Source organism: Tamandua tetradactyla, chromosome 6 (assembly GCF_023851605.1).
Source record: "Tamandua tetradactyla isolate mTamTet1 chromosome 6, mTamTet1.pri, whole genome shotgun sequence".
NCBI lineage: Eukaryota > Metazoa > Chordata > Mammalia > Pilosa > Myrmecophagidae > Tamandua > Tamandua tetradactyla.
Genome location: NC_135332.1, coordinates 80,701,411 through 80,714,290, shown reverse-complemented (window position 1 = coordinate 80,714,290; position 12,880 = coordinate 80,701,411). Strand labels below are relative to the sequence as shown.

At 39.8% G+C, this 12,880-nt stretch overlaps 1 pseudogene; it reads right to left on the bottom strand.

Annotated features, from left to right (window-relative positions):
* Positions 1-8,102: 8,102 nt before the first annotated feature.
* On the bottom strand, positions 8,103-8,945 carry LOC143686730 (sulfotransferase 2A1 pseudogene; annotated as a pseudogene).
* Between the last annotated feature and the right edge of the window lie 3,935 nt (positions 8,946-12,880).

Genomic DNA, 12,880 nt, shown 5'->3' with positions numbered 1-12,880 from the left:
ACAACAGAAATTGAGGCTTGCACATGTCAAATTGAGATTGCTAGGGTTTGCATTCATTTGTTGACTTTATATTTGAATTTTTGCTGTCAAGCCTTTAGGTATTCATTGCTGATTAAATTAATTCTGCTATCTCTTCTAGCTATGATAAACCTTATTTTGGTACAAGCTTCTTCATTATAAAAGAATTTGAGTTTTTCTTCATCTTCCCCTGTGGCTAACCCATCTTTGTGACAAAGATTTGATGAGTACACAGATACCAGCCACACTTCTTTAGGCTTTCAGAGCTGTTGATATTTTAAATATCTTTTTCTTACAGTAAAATAAAAGCCCACATGTCTTAATGGATTCACTTTATTCCTCCTTCCATATAAGTAGAAAATATGTGCTTGTGTTGGCCATTCTCTATTTGCCAGCTGCCTCAGATCCATTCTCTGCTCCTCTGTGTTGTTTCCACATGAAAACTGTTTCCACATGAAACTGATCCCTGTGGAATACAAATCCCAGATTTGCATTCCTGCTGGCTTCTAAATAAGTTCAACCAGGTCTCATTTAGGGCAGGAGATCAGGAGGTGGGAAGGGAGAGAGTGTGGGATATTTCTCTCCTGCTCCCTGACTGCTTTGCGCCATGTATAATGGGGCTACTTCTACATTCTTCCTCCCCCACAGCTTCCACTGGTCCATGGTCCGAGCTCTCATTGAGCTTTGGTGTCACCATTTCCTCCCTCTTTCCCTTGAACACTAAGGATAGTAATGGCCTCTGGCTTTTACTTGTCTCTGGTGCTTCACCATCCCTTGTTTGTTTTCTTCATTTGCCCATACTTCTATAAGTGGTTTTGCAAAAAGTCTCATTTGAAATGAATCCTGTTTTCTGCTGGTACTCTGACACAATATCGTCAAGAAAATTTTTCGGAAGGGGCATTTTCTTCCTGTTATTATGGTCATCAGTGATAATACAAATAGATTTCCAGGTCAATAGTACTACCAGTTATGCTTAGATGACACATCTAAGAGGTAACCCATAGGGTTTTTCCATTCTGTTTTCTTGCTCTTTCTTTCATATTTTGAATTCCCTCACGGAAATCAGAACCACTCATTCTTTCATTCACTTTTCAATATTTATTTGGAATAAAATAGTGATTTTATGAGTAAAACAGATGATGTTGGAATTTATATAAACATTAAATTACAAACTCCTGCATATTATAATAGAAAAGTAGAGGGACCTCTGTGTATGGAAGCAGGAGGCTGATTAATTCTGGATTGGGAGCAGTCAGTGGAAGCTTCTTCATGTGATATGTGCTAATATTTGAAGGGTGGGAGTAACTAAAAGTAAAGGTGGGTGTAGGGGAAACACATAGTATGGCCATAAGAAATTTCTAAGAAGAATAAATGTGCAAAAACTTTGAGCAGGCATAGAGTTTAAGGCTTTTGAGATAATCTACAATCCAATACACCTGGATTCTAGAGAGCTAGGAGAATGGTACAAGATACTAATGTGGGAAGGAGTCAGGGTCAAATTACTAAGGATTTCACATTCATGTTAAACATTTTGATCATCATTTTAAGAACAATTGGAGAGGATGGAATTATTTTAGGCACATGAGTGATGGCACAATATGTATTTTTGAATAATACCTCTGATTGCCAGAGAGAGAATTGTTTGTAGATAGGCAAAAGGATATTGGAGCTTTCTCATATGGGTAAGTGAGCAAGATAACTTGGACCAGGATGGAGATAGCAGAGATGGAGAAAAAGTATAGAGAACAGAAAACAAATTTGAGCAAAACTAGCATGACTTTGTGAAAAACAGGATATGAGGGTGAGGGAGAGGGAAGTGTCAAGAATGAGTCTTTCCAGCTTGTGAAACTGGATAAAGCTTTTAAGGAGGAAGGGACTATCAGAGGAAGTCCAGGTTTAGAGGGGGGAATGACAAGTGTAGTTAGGACACTATGCTTTGATATGACTTTTTGACTATATACTCAAGTAGTTGAGCCTCATAGGCAGGTGCACAGAGTTTGTGGCTTTCAGAAGAAAGATCTGAGCAGGAGAAATGTGAAAGTCATTAGAAAACAGATGGCTACTGATGTCCTGAGTGAGGAGGAGAACAAATAGAATGAGAGCAGAAGGTGATCTTCAAGAAGTTTAAGATTTAGGGGAAGCGGGCATTTTGATTAATCTAGCAGATATTTGATGACATATGTTATGTCCTTCAGGAAAATTTGCTAAAGGTCTTAGGATCCCTTGATTCTTTGTCTCCCTGACCCCATTCCTTTACCTAAGTCACAGCTATATTACCGTTTTCTTAAAAGAAATATTTTTACTTCCCCTTTTCTGTCACTTCACCTATTGAAAGGAGATAAGTCAAAATCCAGGCAAGTTTTCTAACAATAAAAACAATAAAAACATAAATGTTTCAGTTTCCTAGCAATTAATTGTCTTTAAATAGCTTTAGTCATAAAACCCAAATTTTGTTTTTTAAAACAAAAAAAGTTGTTGCTTTAAAAATCTTTTCTCTGTGGTGATTCTTAATTTTGAGATATTAGAGACTCTTTTGAGAATCTTATAAAATACTAGATACTTATTTCAGAATAGAGCAAATATGTCCACAATTCAAATGTTGCAATCAAATTCATGAGGCTCAGGGACACCCTGAAATCCATCATCTATGGATAGACTCCCCAGAGATTAAATGCTCTTGCTCCAAAGGAACACAGAGAGCTTTGCTTTTTTTATCTCAATTTTAGTGATATGACATACTGCTTTGATTTTGAATGCATTAGGTACTTTTAAGGATTTGAATCCCTCTTTTACATATGTTTTGTTTCAGAATTTATGGCTTTTAATGGCTTTATTCAGGGTCACTCACCTTGAAGTTCTGGCCACTTGTCCCAGGCCCCTGAGTAAGGGAGAATTTTATCATGATAACTTACACTGGCACATAGCAGGACCCCAGTAAATAAGTGCTGCCACTAAACAAGCCAAGTGTGACTTATTGATGGTAGAAAATCTAACTCAGAGTCATAGCAGCAACTATGTGAAAGGTGATACTCTAAGAAACATCAGGCTGGGGAGACCTGGTTTGCATTGTCATCATTTCTGTAGACAGACAGCCTTGTATTTGAAGTAGAAATGAAGACAGCAATAGTTCTAAGGCAAAAGCTGAGCAAAAGAGAGGAGAGAAGCTAGCAGAGTCAGCATGCAGAGAGCTTGTGATTGCAGCAATAGGGATAGCGGATCACAGGTGAAAGAGAAAATGCAGTGAACTGAAGGTTGTGTTCTTGACATGTCATGGAGGTGCCAAGTTTTAAATTTAACACCTACATAGGAGGCCCAAAAAGGAAGGACAAGATAGAAGATTGTCAAATTAGTCCATATTTTCAGTTTTTCATAAATATTTAGTTTAGAATATGAGAAGCGTAAACAAAGCTGTTCTATTTTTTTTTAAAAAAACAAATCTTTAAATTGGTCATCAAGAAAATCAAAATATTAACACAAATTAATGTTGCCTGTGACAACAATCGAGTACAGATTCCAGAACATCTTCCTGCCTGGTTAGTTAGCCATTGGGAGGCAGTCCCAAGAATTTGAAATTTAGGAAATTGTGAGACACATAATAGATCCAAGCATAGCTGTTCAAAATGACCTAAAGGAGTCCATTACTCCAGGGTACACGTGGAGGGATGGAGAGGAGGAAGAAGGAGGTACTAAAGATACCAACTTTAAATACTAAAATATCTACAGAAAGAACACCTAGTTAATCAGACTATGAAGCCTCTCCCCAGACTTAGAAGTACAGTAAGAAGAGAGAAACTGATAATGCTAATAATTGTTAAGATTTATGGAGAGCTTAGTTTTGTAGCCACAGTACTATAGGAAGCTCATAGTTACCCAATTTTCTAACTGCCAACATTATTTTGATTTTACAAATGGGATGACTGAGGCTTAGAGAAGGTAAATGACTCACCCTTGCCACATGGTTAAGAGGTGGAGCGTGAGTTCCAATCCAGGCAGTCTGGTTCTAGGGCTTATGCAGATGTCAGCAAGACCCATCCTGGGACAAGGAACCAAGATATGCAAGTGCGCGTGCTGGGCTTCAAATGCAGGCCCATTTTAGGGTGAGAGAGATGCATCAGGCAGTCTTATCTTGGTGACACCAGTGTATATTCCTTTTTTTTTATTTGCTTATTTGACAAATACTTATTAAATCCCTGTTATGGGCAAAACTGTGTAAGGCACTGTAATACAAAAGCATGAGTAAAAACAGACACAATTTTTATCATTCTGGAGCTTATAGAGATAAACTGGCAATGGCAGTAAACACTGCAAAGGAGAGGTAAATGTAGCTATGAGTTTGCTAGGGGCAAAGTGTCCAAGTGACTGAGGGCAGTGAAAGGTTCCTTGCGGAACTGATTGATCGCAGTCTATGCATGGGGCATGAGTTTGAGGGGATGTTAGAGGGAAAGAACTTTATGTGTCATCTTGCTGTGATTGGGGAGATATAACAAGTATGAGTGGCTGAAGTATTGGGGTGGTGTAGAGCTGTGGGAGGGGGAACATTTACAGGGAGTGAAGTTTAAGAGGCCACTCAGATCATGCAGAACCTCAAATGGCATTTAAGAAGATTTAAATCTATTTATCCTAAAAGGAGTGGCAAGTCATTGCTAGTAGGGAAAAGAGGCTGTGATAGTTGATTTAAATAAACCATTATGGTTACAATACGAAGAATGGAATGTACAATGGAAGCCTGGAGATCAAGCAGAGGCTAAAATACAGGGGAGAGTAATTTAGATAACCACTTGCTCAATGGTGATGGATTGAGGTGTAGAGGTTGGTGAGATTTTTCAGATGCTTGAATCAACAGGACTTGAGGAAGAATCAGTTATGAAGGTGGTAAGGGAGAGGGTGCTATCAAGGATGACTATTGGGTTGCTATCTTATACTGTCAAATAAAGGTGGTTCTGTTCACTTACACAAAGAATACTAGGAGAGGAAGGGCTCGAGGGGGAAGTCCATGAGTTGGTTTGGGGATCATATTTATTTTGAGATGCCTTTGAAAAGTTCCAAGTGGAAACATCAAGTAGGCAGTAAGGTGGAGGGATTGTACTCAGAGAAAGGGTTGGGGCTGGAGGATAAAAATTTGTGAGTCATCTGCTTCTATGCAGTGATGTAAGTTGTGTGTGTGGGTGAGGTAGGCTGGGGAAAGCATACAGAGGGAGAAGAAGAGAGCCAAGCAGGAAAGATGGAGCAGGTTCAACATTTATTTCAAATTTCCTCTCCTTCATTCCTGCTTTCCTAGCAACCTTCTGAATCCAAGGTGACCTCATGACAGGAAGCAAAAGCACCAGTCCTGGGGGTAGAAGCGTCCTCAGAACTGTGCCAGCCCTCTCACAAAATACATTTGCAAGTTGTTTCAGCTCATGATTTAGATTCTCATGTATAGGGGCTCATGAGGAGAAAATGTACAGATCATGTGAAGGAGAAAGTTATATTTTTTATTTTAGATGAATAAATTTGTGTTCTGTTGCCATCTCACTTCCACGTGCTTCAGAGATGACAAGTCAGTCTCTCAGAGCATGATAAGGAGAGTCTCCGAGTCTTTGTGGCCTTCAAAGAGCCACACCCAGTGGCATCTCCCTTCTATAAGTCACCCCTGATCCCTCAGCCTCATCCCATCATCACCATGTTTATATCCCAATTATCACTCTTCTCCCTGTGGCAGAGAGCAAGGTCCCACTGTGAAGAGATTCTGGCAAGACCTGGAGCTTGAGGAAGGTGGAAACAGGAAGAAGCATTACATGAAATCCTAGAGAATTAACAAGGTAGGGAACCAACAAGGCATCATCAGCAATCGCCTGGCAGGAATGACTCAGTTTAAGGTGGAGAGTCTGAAGTTGTAGGAAACCTGGACTGTACCACTACATGAATTTCTTTCCCAAAACCAGCCGAGTAAGCCTTGATTTCTATCACATTCTCTTAATGTCCTTTAAGTGAAAACAGTTCATAGACAATAGTGACAAATGTTTACAGGAGGGAAGTATAATAGGCAAATCGTTTGTTTTTGATTTGTACTTTCATTATCAAAAGCATTTATTTAAAAAGATTCTTCCCTGAGTTTGGTCTTTAGTACATGGATGTGTATACATATTTCCATTACTATGTTCACATTTGATACCGTTTGCTTTTCAGACCTTCTTGTTTTGTTGGCATGTAATCAAATTATTCCTGAAAATAAAAAGTATAAATCAAAGCAAATTTAGGCAAGTTACCTAATCTCTTTGTGCCTCAATTTTGTCATCTCTGAAAGGAAGACAATAATACCTATAGAATGGATACAACAATTTTCTTCCAATTTTCTCGCTCTCCTTACACTTCTGCCTCAAAATAGAAATTTCTGTTTCTTAGCGATATCAGATTGAAACTTTCTGCTCTCCCATGCTTCTCAGTAGGTTGTCCCCACAGGAGGAGAAGCAATTTTTATAATTGGTGAAGTGGAGAGAGTCTGACATCTGTTAATCCATAGTTCTCTACTAGGCAGAGATAACGTGTTAGAGCTTGGTGTGTGTGTATATGTTCTTTCATTCTCTATTCCTCTATTTTGTTTAAGGAAAGACTAGCTGCAGTAATAGACCCCTAGCTTAGTTTCTTAGGACTCCTGTAATAAAATACTGTTGCTTCCTAAGAAATGGAGCTCGATGGATATTATGGAATGATGAGGAAGGAAGGAAGGAAGGGGGAGGAAGGAGGGAGGGAGGGAGAGAGGGAACAGGGAGGGAGGGAGGAAGGAAAGAAAGGAAAGGAAAGGAAAAGAAAGGAAAGGAAAAGGACTCTTTTAAAATGTGAAGCTACTAAGTTAACTGTATTCTCAAAGCAAATATTTATTTTAATTTAGTAGATCTGTCACTAGTGTTCTCTTTCCTGAAATCAGAACATATTTAAGTAACAAAGACAATATAGGCACTTACAGGCCTACCTTTTTAGTTCTCACCTGAAAAGGAAACAGAGCAGGTATTAAGCAGTCACCTCCTACTGGTTGGTGAGACTCCCAATAGAGACCTTGATATTTAAATATGTTTTTGTGTGTTCCTTTCTATCAGTTTGTAGTTGTGGTTCCTCTGCCTGCTCTTTTCAACTTTCAAATAAAGCTTGCCTTTCCATGAAAAAAAAAACATTATGCTAAGTGAAATAAACTAGACACAAAAGGAAAACTACTGTATGACTCTATTTATATGAAATAGCTAGAAAAAGCAAATTCACAGAGACAGAAGTTTGGTTAGAGGACAGCAGGGGCTGAGTTGAGGGGGGAATGGAAGTTACTGGTTGAGTGAGAGTTTATGTTTTGAGTGACAACAAAAGTTTTGGTAACAGATGGTGGTGATGATGGCGCACCACTGAAAATTCAATTAATGCCCCTGAACTGTACACTTAGAAAATGGTTAAATGGCAAATTTTATATTATAGATATGTTACCACAAAAAAATAAATTAAAAGAAGGGGGATGGGTGTGGATGAAAATGAGAGCACACTAATGTAAACTTTAGAGAGCAACACAAAAATTATCTCAGGAAAACACTACTGTTGACTCCAACCTTCCAAGACTGAGTGTGAAAAACATTACTAACCTGCAGCTGTCTCTGAGATGTACCAGACTTTTAAAAAGCTACCCTGAGGGTGCAGCCACCTGCCCTTAGCCAAGTATCACATATGAGATCTTACTGGGACCAGGGCAAAGACAGAGCAGCTCCCTGCACAGGGACAGCTCCTTACAGCCCACACTGTCCCTGGTGCAGCTGGGGCTCTCTCTTATCTTTAGGCCCCAGCATTTCACCTCCTTGATTTTATTTTAAGGACACTTTCACAGATGCAACTAATCCTATGGACTCCCAGGGTGTGTTGTGAATGAAGTAGCTTTCATAGAACCATTGGGTCTGACAAGCAGTGGCAGTGGGCAGCAGACCCCAATTTACTCTGCCAGAGGACTGCCTGAAGGAAGTGATGTGTGGTGGTCCATGAGGGATGCCCAGAGCGACCCAAGACCACAGCCTACACAGCTAGGACATATGACAAACCACTGCATGAGGACGTAAAAGAAGTCAGTTTTCATGTCAGATGCAGAAACAGTTGGACATTATTCCCATGGGAAAAGCTCTTGTGGGAAACCCTGTCATCGTCTCCTGGCACCTCTTATCAAAGGTTTCACTCTGTGCCACTGCAAAGTGATTGTTTCAGTCCCCAGTGATTCCTTCTTTTATCAATCGTCCTTTGCTGTGATGCCATGTAATCTGGTAATGGAGATAAATTGCTTGTCTTAGCATCCTTCACAGCCTGGAAGGGTGCACTCCTCAAGACTCGGTTCAGTTCTTCTGAGCTTAACATCTTGCCCATGAACTGGCTGGTCACTTCTACACTGGGTCTGATGTCCCGATGCAAGCCCATACATGCCACTCTCAGAAATTCTCTTCTCCCTTCATCATTGGCCAACCACGAACATGGTCAAACCCTGATCCACATGCCACATTCCCATGAAGGAGCCACGGCAAGTGTTGTGCAAATGACGCTGGATTTATGACACTCTTCATTGCTCTCCAGAAGTAATAACCAGAAGTAATAACATCTCTGGGATTTCTGATTATGTAAATAGTCTTTGGAACTGAAGAATGAGTTGGGGAAGAGTTGAATGGGGAGGTGCGAGGTGTAGAAGTGTGGGTGTTCTTGAGGGGGGTGGGAATGATTCTGCATCCACTCTAGCCCCTTTGCGTATTCTAGCCACAGTGAATGATGCAAGTCAAAACAGACTGGACCCGGCTGCAATCTCCTTTGGAGGGAATCAGACCAATGAAGTCCTATATCCAATTGGTTCATGACTTCGGGTAAGAAAGTGTAATGACATCTCCATTCCTCACCACAGATTCATCCCACAAAGACCTCGGGTTGTTAATAGTGCCCATGGGGAAAGGAGCCCCTTTGGTCCATGTAAAATAAGCATCCATCCAAAATGTTTCCATCCCAGCTGTGTCTGGTTGTTCCACTGTTAGCAATCTTAGAAAGCAACTAGCTCTGTTTTCATCTGGGGAGTTCTTAAGAGAGCATCTGTGAACTTCCATGAGAAAAAAAAGTCTATTTATTTTCTGAAATTATTTATTTCTTTTAATTATGAATGTAGACAACACACCACAGTTGTACAGTGCCGATAACTTCTTTGCCAACAGAAATCACAGTTATTTTCCATATCACAGTACAATGGGGACAGATTTCTCAAAAATACTTATGTTCATTGCTACTTTAAAATTACAGTAGTTATTAGACCTATTGCAAGACCGTGTTACTTAATGCTTCAATAAGGAAGCATATATTACTATTTCACATTTGGTCTTTCAGTATTCTGGTAATTATAAGTCAGTATAATTGGTTTCCTCTATGATTCTGTTTATGCACTTAAAGCCATTATTTTGAGAAAGGTTCCATAGGCTTCACCGGACTGTCAAAAATGGGCTATAGTGCACAACCCAAATACACACAGAGAAAAGGTTAAATCGCCATGTACTAGAAGATAGCATGATAACTGAGAACTCAGCTCAAAGGTTATTAGAATAAAATCCAAAAAAAAAGAAAAGAAAGAAATGTATTGTCACAGTTCTGAAGTCAAGAAGTCTGAAATGAAGTTTTCTGCAGGGCAGTGTTTCATCAAAAGTCAGTAGGGAAGAATCTGCTCCAAGCCTCTCTCTTGGCTTCTGAGGCTGCCCTGCCTCTCAAGACATTACCTGCTTCAATCATCATGTGCATTCTCCCATTTGTCTCTGGGAATGGGTCCAATTTCCTCTTCTTTTAAGGAACACAGGCATATTCAATTAGGGGCCTACCCTAATCCACTTTGGCCTTCTTAACTAATAACATCTTCAAAGGCCCTATTTGCAAATGATATCATGCTCATGGGACCAGGGGATAGAACTTAAACCTGTCTTTTTTTTTTGGCAGGGGTGGGGGCATAGAAGGGGACACAATTCAACCCATAACAAGCCCAAAGGTGTGTTATGGCTCAATGACATGAAAGTTATCATTTTCTCTCATGAAAGAGTTCAGGCATGCACTTTCTCCACATGGTGATCAGAGACCAAGGATCCTCCCACCTTGTGGGTTTGCCATCTCCTAGCTCAGCGGTTATCTGCATTCCATTGGCAGGTGGGAGAGAAGGTGTGGAGGAGCCACATTCCATCTTAAAACCCTTAGTTTTGATAAACACACACCAGAAATTTTTGCTGAAAAGCCAGTAATCTCTTAGGCTTTTGGTCTGAGTTTGTTTGATGGGGTTTGAGGCAGCTCATGACTCTCCATGAACCTCTGTGAGCCCAGATTCACCATGTGTGGGTCCAGAGCTCTAGCCCTGGGCAGCTGTATTAGGAGGCCTCTTCTGGCTTTAGGGCTAAGTTACATTCTCCCATCTGGCCTCATAGCTTACTAGTTAAGAGTGTCAAGTCCTGAAGGCTGAAATTGGATACTTGGGTTCAAATACTGATGTGCCACTTTCTAGCCATATTTCTGTTTCAGTTTCATAACATAACATCTGTCTTCTTCTTTCTCTCTTTTCATTTGTACAATGGGGATAATCAGAACCTACCCAAAAGCATTACTGGGAGATTAGTTTATGTAATTTCTATAAAACACTTAGTATATTCTCAATAAAAATGAACCATTTATTAATAGTAATAAGGATCTTATTTAAATCTGTCTGTCTGACTCCTGTCTACACCTTTTCTATCAGACTGGAATTTAAAGGAGACAGAGAGAGGCAAGTGGATGATCACCCTAGAACTCTCACACTTGCCTTCAAGTAATACTTGGCATTGTGCCTGGAACATGCTAGGAATATGGTAAAAATAGCAACTATTGCAGTTTCTTCTCCTCAGATTGGGCCTTGTTTTAGTTTGCTAAAACTGTTAGAATGCAATATACCAGAAATGGGTTAGCTCTTTTGAAGGGGATTTATTAGATTGCAAATTTAAAGTTCTGCAGCCATGAAAATATCTAAATTAAGGCATCAAGAGGGAGATACCTTCTTTGAGAAAAGGCACTGACTGGCATTTGGGGTTCCTCTGTCACATGGGAAGGCATCCACTGGCTCTTCTTTCAGGTTCTGTGTGTCCTTGCATGCTTTTCCAGGGACACTTCTCTGAGCTCTCCATGTCCTACAGGTCTTCTCTTAGTATCTCCGGGGGAGTTCTCTCTCTCTCTCTTTGCGTCCTTCACTTGGTTTCCTCACTCTGCTCTCTGTATCTACCTCTCTGTGTTTTCTGTCCTTATTCTCTTCATAGAGGACTTCAGTAAAAGGATTAAGGCCCACCTTGAATTGGGTGGGTCACATCTCCATGAAAACAACCTAATCAGAAGGTCTCACCCACAATAGGTCTGCACCCACAAGAGTGGATTAAAAGAACCTAGCTTTTTCAGGGTATATAACAGCTTCAAACCAGCATAGGCCTTAATTTTTTGTGTTTTTGTTTTGTTTTTATTCATAGCACATAGTGCCATTCTATTCTCATTTAAAGTCTATAACCAGCTCTGTCAGGATGATCAGGTTCTTTGATTCAAATTTATTTTTTTTTTTTTATTTTTTTTTATTTTTTATTTTTTATTTTTCAAATTTATTTCTTAATTGATGTTTAGCTATGCTTAGAGATTAGTTTGTTAGTAGCCAGGAATACAATTTTAAATACTGTGCTCACTATGCTAAGAATCACCAGACCTTTAGCTCTTCCAGAGGAACCTATTCCTTCCAGAGTCAACCCTTCTAACACTCTGGGCATCTACTTAACCTCCTCTCCTCTTGGAATTGGATCCCTTTTGACCTACACATAGTTTTCCTTTTGTTGATTTCCTGGCATTATCTCAATCAGCTCATTGCTTAACTAATCACCACCAAATATTTATCACCTCAGATGCATAACCTGTGGAACTATACAATGCAATATGTAAATATGAACTGAGTATCTTACATTTGTACAGAGCTTCCACCTCAACAAAGTAGCTTTTCATTCATTATCTCATTTAATATACAGAGAAACCCTGCCAGTAGGTAGCTACATTTCTAGATGAGCAGACTAGGGATCTAAGAGATTATATATTTAGCTAAGATCACCCACTATGTAGAAACTTGGACATTGGCACAGGAGTCCTGGTCTGTTATTGGGCACTTCCTACCATTTAAACTACACCTCTCTTGAAATTGTTTTGCAAAAAGTGGAGGCTTTTCAATTGAACAGGCACAATTCAAATCTCTGTTCCACTACTTCACTTATCTTTTCAGGTCTCTAGTTTCCTCAACTCTCAGATGAAATTAATTATACCTCTCAGGACTACAATAAGGTCAACCCTAGTAGACATTCAATAGTTTGTTAAAAGAAAGAAGAGACCAGACTAGAAGGAGCAGAGGATTAAGTCTTCAGAGAGAGAGAGAGAGAGAGAGAGAGAGAGAGAGAGAGAGAGAGAGAGAGAGAGAGAGAAACAAAGTAGTTATGAGATAATATCTTATGTCATAAAATTGCATCAAAATTATGAAGTTTTGTTCTTTGTAATCATCAATGCTGTCCCCTAGATCTAAGAAGTTACCCAGGGCTTTTAGGCTTCTTTGTTTCAAGGGGAGTTTGTAGCACACGGCAAAAACAAAGGTACCAGAAGGCAACCCTTCTTCTTGCCTCAATTCCTGGAGTAGAATATGTTTGCTATCTATAAAATTACTAGCACCTTGGATTAGTGGGGATTTGCATGTGTGCTCAACCTAATCCCTTGCAGTACCAGAAGGAAGTGATAAGATCTTTAAAAGGCTTACCAAGCTTGGAAGGCTGTACACTTGGCCATGGGATCCAGCATCAATGAGATTCTCCGGCCC